Source organism: Canis aureus, chromosome 3, assembly GCF_053574225.1.
Source record: "Canis aureus isolate CA01 chromosome 3, VMU_Caureus_v.1.0, whole genome shotgun sequence".
In the NCBI taxonomy this organism is placed as follows: Eukaryota; Metazoa; Chordata; class Mammalia; order Carnivora; family Canidae; genus Canis; species Canis aureus.
Window position 1 is genome coordinate 58,544,129 of NC_135613.1, and position 17,473 is coordinate 58,561,601.

The window sequence follows — 17,473 nt, forward strand, 5'->3', positions numbered from 1 at the left end:
AACTTGAAGGAGCATCTGGTCCAGTCTGATATGAATATCCTCTGCAGCATCCATGCCAAATGGTTGCCCAGTGCTTGAACACGCCCAGGGACGGGGAGCTCATCCCCTCCCAAGGCAGCCTCTCTGGGGGCTGCTGTGCTGGAAAAGCCCTTCGGTAGTTTCCATATGTGAATACTGCTTTACGTCCTGGGCCATACAGAATAAATCTGTTTGTTTGTTTGTTTGTTTTTTCTCTGCATGAGCTACCTTTACTTATTTTAAAACATCTTTCTTTAAAAAAAATAAAAAATAAAATAAAACATCTTTCTTTTTTAAAGATTTTATTTATTTATTCATGAGAGACACAGAGAGAGAGAGAGAGAGAGAGGCACAGAGACACAGGCAGAGGGAGAAGCAGGCTCCATGCAGAGAGCCCGACCTGGGACTCGATCCCGGGACTCCGGGATCACGCCCTGGGCTGAAGGTGGCACCAAACTGCTGAGCCACTTGGGATGCCCAAAACATCTTTCTTTTTCTCCAGGCTGACCCTCCAGGCTCCTTCAACCCTTCTTCAGGACGCATTCCTAAGCGTCCATCCCACCACCTCTCCTCCTTGTTCTGCCGGTGACCCTCAAACATGTCACTTCCCCTCTCTGGCCACTGTCCTCATTTTTAACCTGAGAAGGAGGGCACCCTGGGACCCCAGAAGCCCAGAACTACGTCTAAAATAGTCTTTCATTAAGAAGGGTTGGTTGAGCAGAGCTTTTTAAAACCCAGGCTGGGGGATGCCTGGGTGGCTCAGTGGTTTAGCGCCTGCCTTCAGCCCAGGTTGTGATCCTGGAGTCCCGGTATTTAGTCCCACATCGGACTCCCTGCATGGAACCTGCTTCCCCCTCTGCCTATGTCTCTGCCTCTTTCTCTCTTTGTGTCTCTCATGAACAAATAAATAATCTTTAAAAAAATAAAATAAAACCCAGGCTGGGGTGTGTCTATTCATATCAAACTGACCTAGTGAGACACAGTCACTCAGTGCCAGACCGGGGCTCAGGCCACCTGCTGGGGGCATCCCATTGCTGTGATGCAGCTCACGCCCGCACACGTCCTGCCATCACAGCACAGCCGACTCTAGCTCTGGAACAGATCACCTGCATGGTGTTATCTGCCAGGCATTCACAAGTATGACAAGGAACACAAGGAGGCCTGGGGGGCTCAGTGATTGAGTGTCTGCCTTTGGCTCAGAGCGTGACCCCTGGTCCTGGGATGGAGTCCCCACATCGGGCTCCCCACAGGGAGCCTGCTTCTCCTTCTGCCTATGTCTCTGCCTCTGTGTCTTTCATGAATAAAGAAAATCTTCCCCCCCCCCAAAAAGGAACGCAAGATATTGTAAGTACATCTATTCCTGAAACCAAACATTTCCTCTAACAAGCTTTAGAATTAGTCTTTGGCTGGAGAATACGTGGAGTGCGTTAAGTCTGGAAAATAAACATCATTTGCTACAACTGACCTGCAGGATTTTCTTGTCATTATGCAGCTAAATGTGTTACATAAAAGAGAAGTAATAGATCTTGAGGCTGGCGCAGTTCTGTGACGGTAGTCCCAGCACCACTTCTTATTAGCTGAGCCAACCTGACCCAACACTGGGATTTTTTTTAAGGACATGGTGCTGGCACCTGTAACCCTGGCCACCAAGCCCACTGTCTGAGCCCTGCACTCACTCACATGCTCGAGCGGAGCCCGGTGGCCTGCTCAAAGTAGAATGCCAGGAGCTTGACAGACCTTTTCTGAACCTGGCAAGACATCTAGCCCACATTTGCCTTCTGGAACCTGAGCTGGGTGGGCGTATGAAGTCCTTCACCATGCGCTGTCCTGGCCTCCTTAAAGAAGAGCGGGCTATGTGAGTGACCCCATGAGAGCCCCCATCCATTTGGGGAGCCGTCCTGTAAGCAGTTTCCAGCAGCCACCACGTCCAGGCAGGCTGCCTGGCCTCCTGGGTCACAGCCGAATCTCGGTGGTGCTTGGGCAGTTGGACTTTGATGCTGACAAGTGGTCTCTCATCTCCAAAACTTCTGGATTGACTTTTGTGAAACGTCTCTTGTTTCTGGTCTTTAAGGGATTTTTTTTTTTTTTTTGAGACAGAGTACGCGTGTCTGTTTGATCAGAGTCAGAACACCTACTCCTGACCAAAGGTCAAATGTGTTAAATATTCTGGGCTCCACCAGATGCTCCAAAAATAAGGCCAGAGGTCATCAAAAACTATGGCCTGGCCTTTTTTTTTTTTTTTTTAGATTTTATTTATTTATTCATGAGAGACACAGAGAGAGGCAGAGACACAGGCAGAGGGAGAAGCAGGCTCCATGTGGGGAGCCCGATATGGGACTTGATCCCAGGACCCCGGGGTCACGCCCTGAGCCAAGGGCAGACACTCCACCCCTGAGCCTTATAGTAACAATAGTAAAAGACCAGGAAGACCACACGACATCCGATGATCTAGAGCGCACTCATTAAAAAAAAAAAAAAAAATGTGGGACATCCTTATGTCATATAAAATTGAAGCTATGAAAGAACGGGGAGGGTCCTTCTGTAAGCAAAGGAAATCGTCCGTGAGGGTTAATGTTCAACGAGTAAACAAGCCACGACAGGATCAATGTGCAGGAATGCTGGCATCAAATGCTATCATGTACAAAAGAGGGAGGAGGGTGCTGCGATCTTGTGATTTATAGTAAGAAAGTTACATTTAGTTTTCATCCCCATTCCCAGCACATGGAGCTCCTGAAACCCTCGTGAACTCCTGGGAGCCTCCTCCATCCCCTCAAAGTGACTCTGGGGGGTGACTCCGGGTGGGCTCCTGGCCTGGCTCCTGGCTGGGGTCCGAGCGGCAGAAAGACGGAGCCAGGACTGGAGGCTTAGAGTTTCCAGCCCTGAACCCCTGTCTCTCAGAGAGGGGAGGGGGCTGGGGACAGTTAATAATCCATCACGCCCATGTGGGGTCGCCTCCATGAAACCACAATAGTCAAGGTTCTGAGGGCTGGTGGACACATCCACCCCAGGGTGGGGTGGGGGGTCGGGGGTGATGCACCCCAACCCCATGGGGACAGAACCCCCTGTGCTCGGGACCCTCCCAAGCCTTGCCCTGTGCATCTCCTCCTCTGCTGCCCACCTGTGGCCTTCATCGTGTCCTCTCATGAGCTGCTGAATGTGAGCGTTTCCCTGCGTTCTGTGAGCTTTTCCCACAAATCATCGTATCCAAGGGGAAAAAGAGGTCACGGGAACCTCTGGCTTTTAGCCAGGTCAGACAGGAGCTTGTCAGCAGGCGACCTCGATGGGCATGTGAAGTGAGGCAGACCTGTGGGGTGCACCCCTTCCCTGTGGGATCGGGGGCTGTCACTGGGGAGACAGGCTCGGAACCAGGTTAAATCAAAGGCACGGAGTTGGTGCTGCGGAATTGTTTGCCGTGGGGAAGGCCCTACTGGTAGTCAGGTGAGAGAGAGACAGACCCACAGGGGGAAAGACTGCTCTTCTCCTAAAACAGAAACATCTGTGTGCTTCCCCCATGTGCGTGCATGGCCACCCCCACAGGATGCGCGAGCTGCTAGTGACAGTAAGCGCTGTATGCGCTGTTGAAGGGAGACCCTTCACGCGATACCCTTTCTGGTTTTTTTAGAGTTTGAACCATGTGGGCCTATTGCCTTTGCAAAAATAATTAAATTTTTTAATCAAGCTGACCGTAAAACAGTAGGAGCGAGGCTGATAATCCCAGAACCCATGGGACTAGGAACCAGAGATGTGGGTTATGAGGATCGATGACAAACAAACCAGCCAGGACCAACCCAGTAAGAAGAGTCACTGCATTTGGTCATTTACTGTGAAGAGAGTGGAAATAAAAAATCTTCACTTTGAGGAAGCCATTACATAACCTGCAGTTGTATGCTTTCCCTTGAAATTCCAGTTCCAGGATGCCGGGATGGCTCAGCCGTAGAGTGTCTGCCTTTGCTCAGGTCATGACCCCGGGGTCCTGGGATCGAGTCCCACATTGGGTTCCCTGCAGGGAGCCTGCTTCTCCCTCTGCCTGTGTCTCTGCCTCTCTCTCTGGGTCTCTCATGAATAAATCAATAAATAATCTTTTTTAAAAATTTCAGTTCCTAATAATTGCTTTTTTTCTTTTTTATTGTTGTTAGTCAGTCCCAGAAGTGACCCTGGCATAATGATGGATAGAAGTTTTGTAGCTTTCCCAAATATCTAATTAGTAGTGACCTGCCAAGCGAACTAGGAGTGGTGGAAGGGGAGGAGGACGGGGGGTGGGGGTGACTGGGTGGCGGGCACTGAAGGGGCCCTTGACGGGATGAGCACTGGGTGTTATTCTGTATGTTGACAAATTGAACACCAATAAAAAATAAATTTATTAAAAAAAAAGTAGTGACCTGCCTCTGTTTCCGAAAAATTTTTACGTTATTCCCATGTAACAAATCCCTTTTTGCACTCGGCTGGCTGCGTAGCACTATTCGAGGCACTTCCAGATGGGCCACGCAGGGTCAGTGATGCCAATCGGATCCGAGTTTGAATCCAGTTCAACCTCTAATCATTGGGGTAATGTCAGTCAAACCCACCATGAGATCGCTCCTCGCACCTGTCAGAATGGCTAACATAAAAAAAAACAAGAGGTAACCAGCATTGGCGAGGACACGGAGAGAAAGGAACCCTCACCTGTGGCTGGTGGGGACACAAACAGGTGCAGCCGCTGTGGAGAACAGTATGGAGGCTCCTCAAAAAATTAAAAATAGAGCAGCTCCGGTGGCTCAGCCGTTTAGCGCCACCTGCAGCCCAGGGCGTGATCCTGGAGACCCGGGATCGAGGCCTATGTCAGGTTCCCTGTATGCAGCCTGCTTCTCCCTCTCCGTGTGTCTCTGCCTCTTTCTCTCTCGCTCTGTATCTCTCATGAGTAAATAAAATAAAATATTTTTTAAAAAATTAAAAATAGTGAAGTGCCTGGGCGGCTCAGGTGGGTGAGCCTCTGACTCTTGGTTTCGGCTCAGGTCATGGTCATGGGGTCAAGCCCCACCTTAGGCTTGGTGCTCTGTAGGGAGCCTGCATCTCCCCCTCCATCCATCCCTCCCCCCGACTCACTCATGTTCTCTCCCTCTCTCTAATAAATATTTTGTTAAAATTAAAAGTAGAATGACCATTCAATCCAGTAATTCCACTTCTGAGTATTACCCAAAGAAAACAAAAACACTAATTCAAAAAGATATGTGCACCCCCATGTTTATTGCATTGCCTCCAATAGCCGAGATACGGATGCAGTCCAAGTGTCCATGGATGGAGGAGCAGATAAGGAAGATGACATGAGTGTGCACATGCACGCGGGATATCATGTAGCCATAAAAAAGGATGAGATGTGCCATTTGTGACAACATGGAAGGATTGTAAGAGTATTATGCTAAACAAAGTAAGACAAAGAAAGACAAATACCCAGGATGCCTGGGTGGCTCAGTGGTTGAGTGTCTGCCTTCGGCTCAGGTCAGGATCCCAGGGTCCTGGGATCGAGTTCCACATTGGACTCCCTGCAGAAAGTCTGCTCCTCCCTCTGCCTGTGTCTCTGCCCCTCTCTCTGTGTCTCTCATAAATAAATAAATAAAATCTTAAAAAAGAGAAATCCAGGTCAGGCTCACAGCAGCCGGTTGACCCTGGACACCTGCTTCTCTGCACAGAGCTCGTTTGTGAACAACGGACACGATGACATCCACCTCGTATGGCAATGTATGCACAAAAGGAAATGTATGCGAGGGGCTCCATGGGGTAGATGGTCAAGAAGTACCTTCAGTCCTTTTGTGTGGAGTGCTTGGGATCAGAGGAACATCATTGGCCAGGCAGCATCTGGTAGCAGTGGTTCGAATCAGCCTCCACCCAAAACCCTTTCTACATGCTCATCCTGGGCCTGCTCTGCCAGAACCGGGGGCAGAGCTGGGGTGGACGAGTGCCACGCACTTGTTCCTGCTTAAATAAGATGCATGGGTATGACCAAAACCTTCTGCACAGCCGAGACTTTCAAGCTTCCAGTTATTAACTTTAAACAAAATATACCTAAGTGGCCCCAGAAGGGTGTGTGCTGAGCAGCAGAGCCTCCTCCCACCACCACTCGCCCGGGACCCCTCACACAGGAGTTCATTTCCCTAAAGGCACGTCTTTTGTTTGCCCAGACTCTTCTGTCCTCCTTTTGTCATTTCCATTCTGCTACAAGCCCATCCAGTGACTTTATATTTCCAGTATCAGTCTTTATACTTCCAATACCAGGATTTGATCACTTCGGGCACCTGGGGCAAAGGGGAGCTCTGTCAGTGAAGGGTCTGCCTTCAGCTCGGGTCATGATCTCCGGGTCCTGGGATCAAGTCCCACAACAGGGTCCCCAGTTGCTTCTCCCTCTCTTTCTGCCCCCACTCGTGCTCGCTCTACTTCTCTTTCTTTCAAATAAATAAATAAGGACTCAATCACTTGTTTATTTTTTTAAACAATTTCCATTTCTCTGGTGGAATTTCCTATTTGTTCATTCATTATGATTCAGCCCTCACCCCGTGAACTATTTCCCCTTAACCACACGCACACCCTAAAACTGTTCCCACTTCTACTGAATTCTCAAATTCCCTGTTTCTCTAGAGACTGAAGAATCAGACCCAGGGATTGTCACAGGAGAAAAAAGTTACTAGAATCTCTTAAAATCCTTTTATTCGTCTTGCAAGCAGTTTTGCATCTCAGTCTTTACTAAAAAAAGTATTTCACTTAAAAACTTGGGATCCCTGGGTGGCGCAGCGGTTTGGCGCCTGCCTTTGGCCCAGGGCGCGATCCTGGAGACCCGGGATCGAATCCCACGTCGGGCTCCCGGTGCATGGAGCCTGCTTCTCCCTCTGCCTGTGTCTCTGCCTCTCTCTCTCTCACTGTGTGCCTATCATAAATAAATAAATAAATAAATAAAAAAAAAAAAACTGGAGCAAGCATGTAATGTAAATGAAAACAGCAATGTAGTCCACTAAGCTATCTGGTGCAAATACACCAAAACACGCTGACTGTTGCATATTATTTTATCGGATGTTTAAAAAAAAAAATCCCTTCCCGGTGCCTCATTAAGGAACCTGCAGACCAGGACCTCCCAGGAGTCCCAGAACCGTCACAGGCAGTGCCCATGATGGGAAGACCCTTGTGCCACTGGTCCTGGGGTCGTGGAAACAATGCCCGGCCCGCGCCCAGCGGCGGGGATAAAACCTTCTGCTCTCTGAGTTGGCGGAAAGCACGGGGGAGAAGGAAGCAGGACTTCTGCCAACATGACGCCCAAGACAATCGTCCTCTGTGATGTTATTTCATCTCAGGCTGTGGTCACAGGAAAGACGTGATGCATAATCAGCGTGTATCATGCTCACTGCAAATTGCTTTCAAGATGAAGTTTAGCTAATCCTGAGAAGAAAGAGCCTCTTGAAGAAAATAACCACTCAGTGATCTTCTTGCTTAAATAAATGAGTTCCCAAAACATTACAAAATATACGATGCTACCCGATAGTATTTTTGAATGATAAAGCCAGAATCTTCCAGGAAAAGTAAAGTCTGGGGGCTTTTTTTTTTTTTTTATTTCTTGAAGCGCTTTTTTTGCACACATAAATTTTACATTTCACAGAGCTTATAAATAACAGGTCCTGGGGCACCTGGAAGGTTCAGTGGTTGAGCATCTGCCTTCAGCTCAGGGCATGACCTCGGGGTCCTGGGATCAATTCCCACATCGGGTTCCCTGCAGGGAGCCTGCTTCTCCCTCTGCCTGTGGCTCTGCCTATCTCTGTCTCTCATGAATAAGTAAGTAAAATCTTCAAAAATAATAATAATAATAATCCTTATGCTAAAGTGGCAAAACTTGGTGCCATTTCCTGACCACCACTGGCATGGTCAGTGCACCCGGCTGGGGGCAGGTGGACACGGGCTGGTGTCCTAGCTGCTGCCCCGGAGAGAGGCCCTCTGAACTCTGAGGTACTGTAGGCAGGAGCCAGCAGGGAGAAACCTTAGGGTGAAAACGGAACTAATGGTTCGGAGGACTGGAAATGAAACAATGAGTCATTATTTGTAGTGTCTTACAAAATACGGGGAGAAGCTGTATCCCCAGGGGAAGGGAGCCATAAACAAGGACGCCCTATGGGCAGGACGCCGAAGCTCCGCAAGAGGGCACCGTGGGGACGTGCGGTGGCGGGGGCTGTGAGCTCCCAGGCACGGGTGGGGAGGCAGGTGACCCGCCAGGAGTACAGGCCAGAGCAGAGACCATGGTCCCCATGGGGCGTGCGAACCACAGAACTGGAACCCTAGGGCGTTTCAAGCCTGAGTGACACTGTTTGAAATGTGACTGGCTGCCACTGTCACTCGTGGCCAGGCCCAGTGGTGATGCCGGTTGCTAGGAGGCCGGGAAGCGACAAACAAAGTCAGCAGGATCGCATTTCCTCTGCCTCAGCCCTTTCAACAGCCTCCCGCCTGGGCGGTCTCCCCTGCGCGTGTGGCGGGGGAACCGGGTCTGCCTGATGGTTTGCAGTGGGGAGGACGGCCCAGGTGGCAGCTGGGGGTCGGCAAAGGCCAGCCTGGCGGGTCCGGCCCACCGCCACCTGTCCCGGCCCCACGGCAGCCCGAGTGAGGCGCCGAGGTGTGTCTGCGGGCGACAGAGGGGGTGGGCAGGCCTGTGGGGGCTGAGTACCTGCCCGGGAGACGTGGTCAGACTGCGCAGGGCTGGGGTTCACACCTGGACTTGCCGGGTCTAGGTCCAGACTTCAGTGTTAAAAAACAAGTGCATGAGCAGGAATGGACAGAAGAAAACTCTAGAACGGGGCCGACGGGGGCACAGAATGCCCACCCGCAGGGACGGGCACGTGCCAGGGAGAGAGAACGCTCCAGGCTGAGCTGGGTGCCCCGCATGCACCAGGGGTATGCGGTGCCACAGTCGCCGAGGCCCGAGGGACACCCCCGCCTCCCAGTCCCGAGCCCAAGCCCCACGACGGGCACACGTCCTAGCAGAAGCCCCCGGAAGCCTGCCTCCCGCCTGGGGGCCCGGTGTCCAGGGCACCCCTCACTGATCCTCATCCGTGGGACACAGGCTCCAAGACGCACCGGCCTTGTCCTGCGGCCTCGCACCTCGCACCTCCGCAGGGGCGCCGTGGCCACAGGGGACGAGAGGGCCGGGCCACACATGGCCACTGGCCTCAGCCGCGCTCTGCTCCAGCCACGCCGAGGCTGCCCCCAAGTTCCTGCGCCCGCAGGGAAGAGCGAGTGGCAGGGTCCCGGAGCCGCGGCGGCCGGGCGGGCGGGCGGAGGGGCGGCGCGCGTGGGTCCAGGTCTCCAACCCAGGTCCACAGCGCGGGCGCGGGGCTGCCCCCCTCCGGGCTCCTGACCGCGTGCGGGCCGCCCCAGGCCTGCTGCCCCACCGCCTGCGCCGGGGGCCGGGGCTCAGCCGCCCTGCGGGGAGGGCTCCCAGCTCTGGCGGCTCCGGGCTGGAAGGATCCGCTTGGCCCCACACCCGAGAAAGACTCCTGCCGAGATCCATCCTTGCAAGGTCGCGGGCAGCCTGAGTGCGGCGCGTGGTGGGGACAGGTGCAGGGGGGACTGGGGTGGCTGCGGGGCTCTGAGCGCCGGCGGAAAGGGCCCAGATGCCTCCGCCCACGCCCTCAGTGAGCAGGGACGCGGCACAGTGCTGATGGGTTCCCGCACACCGATAAGAGCTCGTCCAGAGGGTCTGAGGGGCCAGGGCGCTGCAGGGGCTTGTGTGGAGGGTGGCGTGTCCCGACTTACCCTTGGGCGAGAACGCAGGAGGGCGAGGCTGCCGCTGTGCCCCAGGGCAGCACACCGCAGGGCTTAGACCCAGGCAGCCCCAGAGGCCCTGCAAGGTGGGTTCACGTGGACTCTGAAGACCAAGCCAATGTGTCTCTAACGCACAGGCTGTGACATAAGAAGGAGTCAGAAACGGCTCCCAGGCCTGGGTCTGAGCAACGGAAGGATGAGATTGTCCTCAATGGCCAGGGGGACGCAGGGACGCTCCCAGTAACTACTGAGGAACTGACCTGGACGTAGCACACAAAATAGCACACTATTATTATGATTTTTTTTTTTATGATAGTCACAGAGAGAGAGAGAGAGGTAGAGACACAGGCAGAGGGAGAAGCAGGCCCCATGCACTGGGAGTCCGACGTGGGATTCGATCCCGGGTCTCCAGGATCGCGCCCTGGGCCAAAGGCAGGCGCCAAACTGCTGCACCACCCAGGGATCCCTATTATTATGATTATTGTTATTATTACTATCATTGTTGTTATTGTTATTGGTTCTTGTAGTTATAGCAGTTGACAGTGCCCAGTGCCATGTACCTCACATGTTGGTTGGGGCTGGGGTCCCCAGAGGATTCCAGGACGGGGGTCTGGACCCTCCCCAAGTACCTGTGTGGTGTCTCCCCAGCTTGGGAGCCTTGACGGCTGTGGTGGGAGAGGAAGCCAGGGGTGACCCAGCTCCCACAGGACCATCCCCTACAATCGAGCCGCCGTGTCCCAGTAGGGTGGGGATCGGTTTCCCCTCCCAATGGAACCAGAATCGCAGTTAGTGACCCTGTCTTGAAGCCACAGCAGGTCTGGGAAGGAGAGGAGTCCAGCCGGGAACATTTCTCTCCAGAGCCGAAATAAAGCAGACCCAACAGTAACTGGATGCCTGCAGCCCAGCTCCCACCCCCCACCCCCACCCCCGTGGTGGGAAATCCGCCGACATATCCACAGATCCACAGGGACAACCAAGAATGAGGAGTAAAACAGCGTCAACCAACCAGGACTACAGGGAAACACTCCGCAGAGGGAGGGCCAGGCGGGAGTCTCCTGGGCGGGGTGGGGGATGCAACCTGCAGCACATCTCACCTTTTACTCTGTGCACATGTATCATGTCCCCAAAATAATTAGTTTTTAAGAGGGTGTTGATTTTGTCTCCATAAATTTGACTTTATTTTGCTTTTTTTTTTTTAAGATTTTATTTATTCATGAGAGACACAGAGAAAGAGGGAGAGAGAGGCAGAGACACAGGCAGAGGGAGAAGCAGGCCCCATGCAGGGAGCCTGACGTGGGACTCGATCCTGGGTCTCCAGGATCACGCCCTGGGCTGAAGGTGGCACTAAACCGCTGAGCCACCAAAGCTGCCTTTTTTTTTTTTTTTTTTTTTTTGCTTTTTAAAAAGATTGTCTTTGTTCGAGAGACAGAGAGCAAGCAGGGGGAGCGGCAGACAGAGAGGGACAAGAGGACTCGCTGTGGAGCAGGGAGCCCGACGTGGGACTCAACCCCAGGACCCCGGGATCACACCCTGAGCTGAGGGCAGACACTCAGCTGACGGAGCCCCCAGGGTGCCCCAGTAAAATCGATTTTAAAAGCGTGTAGGAAAAAAAAATCCACGTGGCACAGCCGTGTCCACGGTGGTCTGTGCTCATGCCTAAGTCCCACGAGGACCCCAGCATCCATCCAGGGCAGCCTCACTGAGCCCCCAGCCCTCCAGGCTCACAGGGCAACCCCGGGACCCACTTGGGAGGTGGGAACAGCCGCAGGAGCTCTGCTTAATGGGCGCCTCTGCCCCGGGGGAACATGGTGGTCACCCTCACCTCGAGTTACTTGGAGGGGGAAGTCCTTCCTCTAAATTAAGTGCATTATTTTTCTTGAATAAAGACACACCTGTCACGAAGTCCACTGGCCCAGGGACACTTGATACAGCAGCTGCGATGGCCCCTGGCTGAAAATACCCCATTCCCCCTGAGTCACTGTGCTCAGGGCTGGAGAAGCCTCTGGATAGAGTAACAAAGCAACACACAGATCCGCCCTGGACTGAAATTCCTTGGCCGGAAGGAAACCTACAGCGGGACAGGGGGCACGCATGGGGCAGGACCCTGGGGTTGTCTCTGGAGCATCAGTCCCTGGGGGATGGTGGGGGGGTGGCACCTAGAGCTCAGCCCTGCCTGGCAGCGGTGAGACAAGGTCACTGCCCGTCATGAACCCTCTGCAGACCACAACCAACGACCCCCAATCCGTACTTAGTTCTGGAAGAACCTGCTCTGGTGTTTCGCCAAAGCCTTTACTAAGGTGGTAACGTGGCACAGGGTGCCATCAAGTTCACCAGCAGGCAGGGCAGTGGTGGCCGTGAGGGTGGAGCAGCATCCACAAGTGAGCAGACCAGGTCAGAGGGCTCATGCCACCTGCTCTGGGCCCAGGTTTGTGCCCCGTGGATGCCTCCTCCCCCTCCATGGTTCTGGAAGCCTCTGCCTCCCACAATGGCAGCAGCATGCAAGGAGGATGACCAGAGGCCAATGCCACCAGGACAGGGTCCGACCACGCACTCTGCAGGGGCCATGCTCCCACCAGGGACCATCCTGTGGGTGCCAGGGTGGGTGGAAGGCCTGGGTCTGCTGTCCCCTCAGCAGTGGGGTCTCTGCTCCACCCGACTCAATTTTCTCACTTTCCAGTCTCAGGCGATGAGCCAAGGGGAGGACACCTTGGTCACCCTGGGACACAGCCAACTCTTCCTTCCTCCAAGGTGGTAACTGGTAGGTGCTCTGGGGGCTGAAACAAGAGCCCTTTCCCCCACGGATGCCCCAGTAGCGCCCGCAGAGGCTAAGTCACAGCTTGTTACTTTGGCTTCATGTATTAGCACCTGCTGAATCCATAGATGTAGAGCAAGTGGAGCACAGCCATGACCGCGGAGCCCTGTGACCTGGCCGTTCGGGAGTCTCTGCAGGCCGGCACTGAAGCAATCTTGAGGATGTCCCCCTACAAGGAAAGGCCACGTTCAGAAACGTGGGCCTGAGCCACTGTAGCCACTTGCTCCTGAACTGTCCTGGCCCTGAGCAACCAGCAGAGGATCCACCCACATGCCAGGCATTTTCAGGCCACAGAGACCCCAGGGGAACCAGGCACGGCTCACGGGCTTCAGACCAAAGAAGTGGCACCTGCGTGACAGGGCCGAGCCAGCTTGTGGAGCTCTGGGCGTCCGCCTGTGAAGGCCTCCCCAGGCACGTGGTGTGTACACTGAGACTCAGGTGGACAGGGAGGACGGGGCACAGGGGCAAGTTGAGGCTGGACTCACAGTGGCTGTCAGTGCCCTGGCAAGGAATCACTGTGCACAGTCATGGGCATCCATTCAGGGCAGGTGACGTGGGGACATGTCCCGCGGGCTGCACAGGGCACGGCTGGCCAGGCGTCAGGGTGGGAGGCCAGGTTCAGGAGGTGATGCCTGTAACCCAAATGAGACACAAGAGGAGCTAGACGTGCTTCCAGGGCAGAGAGGATGGGGAGACAGGGATGCAGAGCACAGGACCCTCCCCACATGTGAAGGGCTTAAAAATTAGGAGGAACAAAAGAAAAACGGACCAAGACGACATGAGAGGAGGGAGATCATGGGACAAGATGCACCAGGGGCCTTGGACAAAGGCACACGCCATGTTCACTCATGAGACTAGTGCAGTAGAGGCCACGCTGAGGCCACCTGCCCCACTGGCCGTGGCAGTGGCATCAGACTGTGACCCTGTGTCTGGTAGGAGGGACATGGGCCTACTGGGAACCATCGGGGCCCAGAGCAGAACGGGGAACGTAAGTGCAAGATGCAAGATGCAGATGAGCTCCATGCTCTAGGACCTGGATTGGAGGCACCTCGGCCCATCTTAGCCACAAGCACCTAGGGGGCCTCAGAGCAGAGCACCCACACCTGATCCTCCATGGATGAGTACAAGCACCCACTGGAGACGCTGGAAATCCCTGGGTGATGCTGATTCTACATTTGGGTCAAAGGTTAGCCCAGAAGCCGTTTTGATTCCAGAGCAGGGTAGGTGGCGCCTCCCCCACCCCAGGACTGGTGGGACACAGGGGCAGGAGGACCCCAGAGCCAGTGGGCAGACCTAGGATGATGCCAGCATGGCATCGAAGGCTACAACACCGTTGCAAGACAGAGAAAACCACCTAGAATCCATGAGTTCGAGGGAATATGGCAATCACCATTTTCAACGCCCCATATAATTACAGATTCAGGCAAAAGTCATCCATCCATGATCCCGCAGGTGTTTGGTGCAACCGGCCCTCCCACATGGGGCACCCCTGCACCAACCTGGCCTCCCCTGGGTCTAGTCAGGAAGGGGCACGGCCTGGGGGCACCTGCCTGGGCTCCTCCGAAGAATCAAAGAGAAAATAGACACTAAATGAAAAGTGGAGTGGGTGGAGGGGGGGTTCTTGATGAAGACCTGGAAGAGACACAGCAACCCCACCTAATGCGAGCACTCTGATGGGAGCCTCTGGGTCTCTGAATGTTTTAAGCAGCCTTGGAACCCCATGGGGACAGTTAGAGAAACTTGGCCACAGCCTGCACGTGGATGAAGGTACGTCTGCCCCCACACTAACAGGCCACAAGCGGGGGACCAGGTTGACACTGTTGCAGGCGTCTAAGGATTTGGGGCTGGGTGTTGTGACCTCTGCACTTTTCACTGAGTCCTCAGCAAACCAGAGTAAGGGGAATGTGCACGTGGCAGCGCGTTGGCAACACATGAGGGAAGACGTGTGTCCCTGGACATCCTCCTCCAACCCTTCTCCAAACTGGAGACTTTCCTAAGTGGAACCACAGGGTAGCTCTGATGCTGCGGGACACTGTGTAGAAGGGGATTCCAGCCTCTGCCAGCACGGTTCCGCGCCCACACTGGCCCACATGCACGCATGGTAGGAAGCCTGTGGGCCGCTCTGGTCGCCTGGCCACCCGCCCAGGTGCGGCAAGACTTCCCGATGTCCTGGGTGGGCCACACACGAAGATCTCACTGCATCTGCTGAGGTCGCAAACACTGGAAAAGGAGCTCATCGCGGAGGAGGCTGCGGAGGTGAAGCACCCTGTCCCAACGGACCACCCTGGCCTCCTGAAGTCCACACCAGCCCCGTGTCCTGAACTCCTGACGCAGGGGGCGGATCCAGGAAAGGAGACCAAGCCAGGGACCGAAACAGCCAGGGGGGTGGGGGTCCTGCTGGACGCCAGCACCGCTGGCACCACCGAGACACCAAAGGTGCTGAGGGCGTTGGTGCGTGATTAAAACATGGGTTTTGTGAAAACAAGCCTGTACCCCAGCCAGTGTGTGAACACCGGGTCCGCGAGGGGTGGGGGGTGACCCAAGGGCCAGAGGGCATCTCTCTGCCTACCTCCAGGACCACCACCTGCCCCACAGGTTGGGGGCCGCTTTCTAGCTCTTTCTTGCACCTGATCCCACATCCTCCTCCCCGCAAGGCTGCTGAGGCGGGGTGGGGGGGGTGGGGGGGTGGGGGGCGGTGGCTGGGAGAGCCCAGTATCCTCACTCCTTCCCTTCTGGGCATTTGCCCATATTTGCTGCTTTCAAGTGAAGAGGCTTGTGCGGGCACTGGGGACGTGTTCGTTCCGAGGACATTACAGGCCACTCAACGTCAAAGCAGGACCAAGAACCCCCAGATGACAGGTCAAGGGAGTAAAGATGGGTCATCACACAAGAACATTTATCAGTCGGCAGGAGCCCATGGTGCAGACGGCTGGAGCCACAGTGAGCGGGCCGCGTCACCGGCTCAGAAACCCTGACACAGCTGGTTCTGCTGGGTGGGGAACGTGTCCCACCCAAGGCCGACCAACTCCACCCATGTTGTTAGCCAGCCGCTCGCCTGCCTGGAGTCCTGCAGAGCTGGAGGCGGGGGGTGGGGGGGGGGTGGCTGGACACACTGCACACTGCGTCCTGTTCGCCTCCTCTGGTGTCAAGCCGCCGACCCCCATGGCTGGGGAAGCGAGGGCTTTTTGTCATCCCGCCCATTTGCGAAATTCATTGGCTTTAACAAACTGTTCCCCAAACACCTGGCCTGTACCCTCCCCTGGGCAGCACATACCGTATCATATTCACAAAGTGCTCCCTCGCTCTGAGAAACACCCCACCAGCTGTCAGAGGTGCTGAAGCCCATCCCAGCGCAGCCAGAACGTCCTCATCAGGGACACACAGGCCAATGCAGTCGGACTTAGTGTCAACAGAAGCCAGGTGATGGAATCGATCTGGAAAAGCGTGACAATCTTACGAGTACTCTGAAGTAATTTTCAGGGCAGGGCGGGGCAGGGGTGAGGGGGATGTAAAGGGGGTACCCATCGGTACCAGGGTGGGAAAGCAACCTGGAGTAGGACGCGACCTCCGGGGAAGCCAGGCCTAAGCAGGGTTTGCTACTGTGCCTTGTGGCGGGTGCTGCCCTAGCCTTGCAACCCTTGGGCCTCGTCCTGGGGGGGAATCATGTTTTAAGCTCAGTACATCATAAGCGCCTTCCCCAAACACCACAGATGGAACTGATGTAGAACCTACATGAGGACCTTGGTGTGTGAGTCCCGACGTGAGGCCCGAGGAACAGCAGCCTCCAGCACAGGAGAATGGCTCGGTGCTCCTGCGGGATCTGCTCTGCATGATATGCAAAGGTGCAAGGGCACACGTGCAATCCGGAAGAGCTCTGTGAGCACTGGCCAGCACTGAGGTCTGTGGGGGGATCATGGGTCCCCTAGGACTCAGCCGAGTGTGCAAATGCGGTTCACAGAGCCACTGTTCCCAGACTGGCCTTAGGTCTGACACCCTAAGCTCCCGTACAGGGAAAACAAAACCCCTAAGGAAACGGGCACATGTCTTTGGCAATATTGGGGCTCAGCTTCCCCAGCGCCCCCAGCATGAGAGGGAGGGAGGGAGTCAGGGAGGGAGGGGTCCTCATGTGGGGAAACACAGACGATGGGACCAGGTTTGGCCCAACAAGCAGATCTGCTCAAACTACTGCTCACCCACCTGGAGAACTCGTCCACGTCTCTCCTCTCCCCCCACAGACTCCCCCAGTCCCTCCCCTCTCCCCACATCCCTCCTTTCTCCCACACAGACCCCCCAATCCCTCATCTCCCCCCAAAGACCCCATGTCCCTCTTCCCCCCCAGACCTCCATGTCCCTCATCTGCCCCAGACCCCCCACGTCCATCCTCTCCCCACACAGACCCATGTCTCTCTCCCCCCACAGACCACCCACGTCTCTCCTCTCTCCCCATAGACCCCCCCATGTCTCTCCTCCCCCCTCAGGCCTCAGTCTGAGGAGGCTCACAGGCACAGGTGTTGGGCACCCACTGTATGAGCTGAAGACATCTCAGCTCCTCACATGGAAATTCTAGACATTTGTTCCTAAAACCCAACCTGCGGGAGGAGCGTTCCTGAGGAAGCTAACTGCACTGTGTCACATACAGACGTCCTGCGAGAAGCCCAGCACCTACTGCCTCGAACAGGGTCCTGTTCGAACAGGTCCGAAGCCCTCCTGGGTGGGCTTCCTCCCCCGCGGGACCTCGGCAGCGCACTAAGGGGGGGGTCCCTGTTCATGTCCCCCCCAGCAGGGACAAGGGAGCCTCTCCAGCTACTGTGCCAACATGACTTTCATCCTCCTGGGCAGTGATGGGGTGGGGGGGATTTAAGCAGATTTTCATTG

At 55.0% G+C, this 17,473-nt stretch overlaps 1 long non-coding RNA gene across 1 annotated transcript; it reads left to right on the forward strand.

Moving 5' to 3' along the window:
• Positions 1–15,913: 15,913 nt before the first annotated feature.
• Positions 15,914–17,303, forward strand: LOC144305452 (uncharacterized). The gene is made up of 3 exons (XR_013372468.1): positions 15,914–16,067; positions 16,309–16,496; positions 17,238–17,303. It is a non-coding gene; the product is annotated as an uncharacterized LOC144305452 (long non-coding RNA).
• The last annotated feature ends 170 nt before the right edge of the window (positions 17,304–17,473 follow it).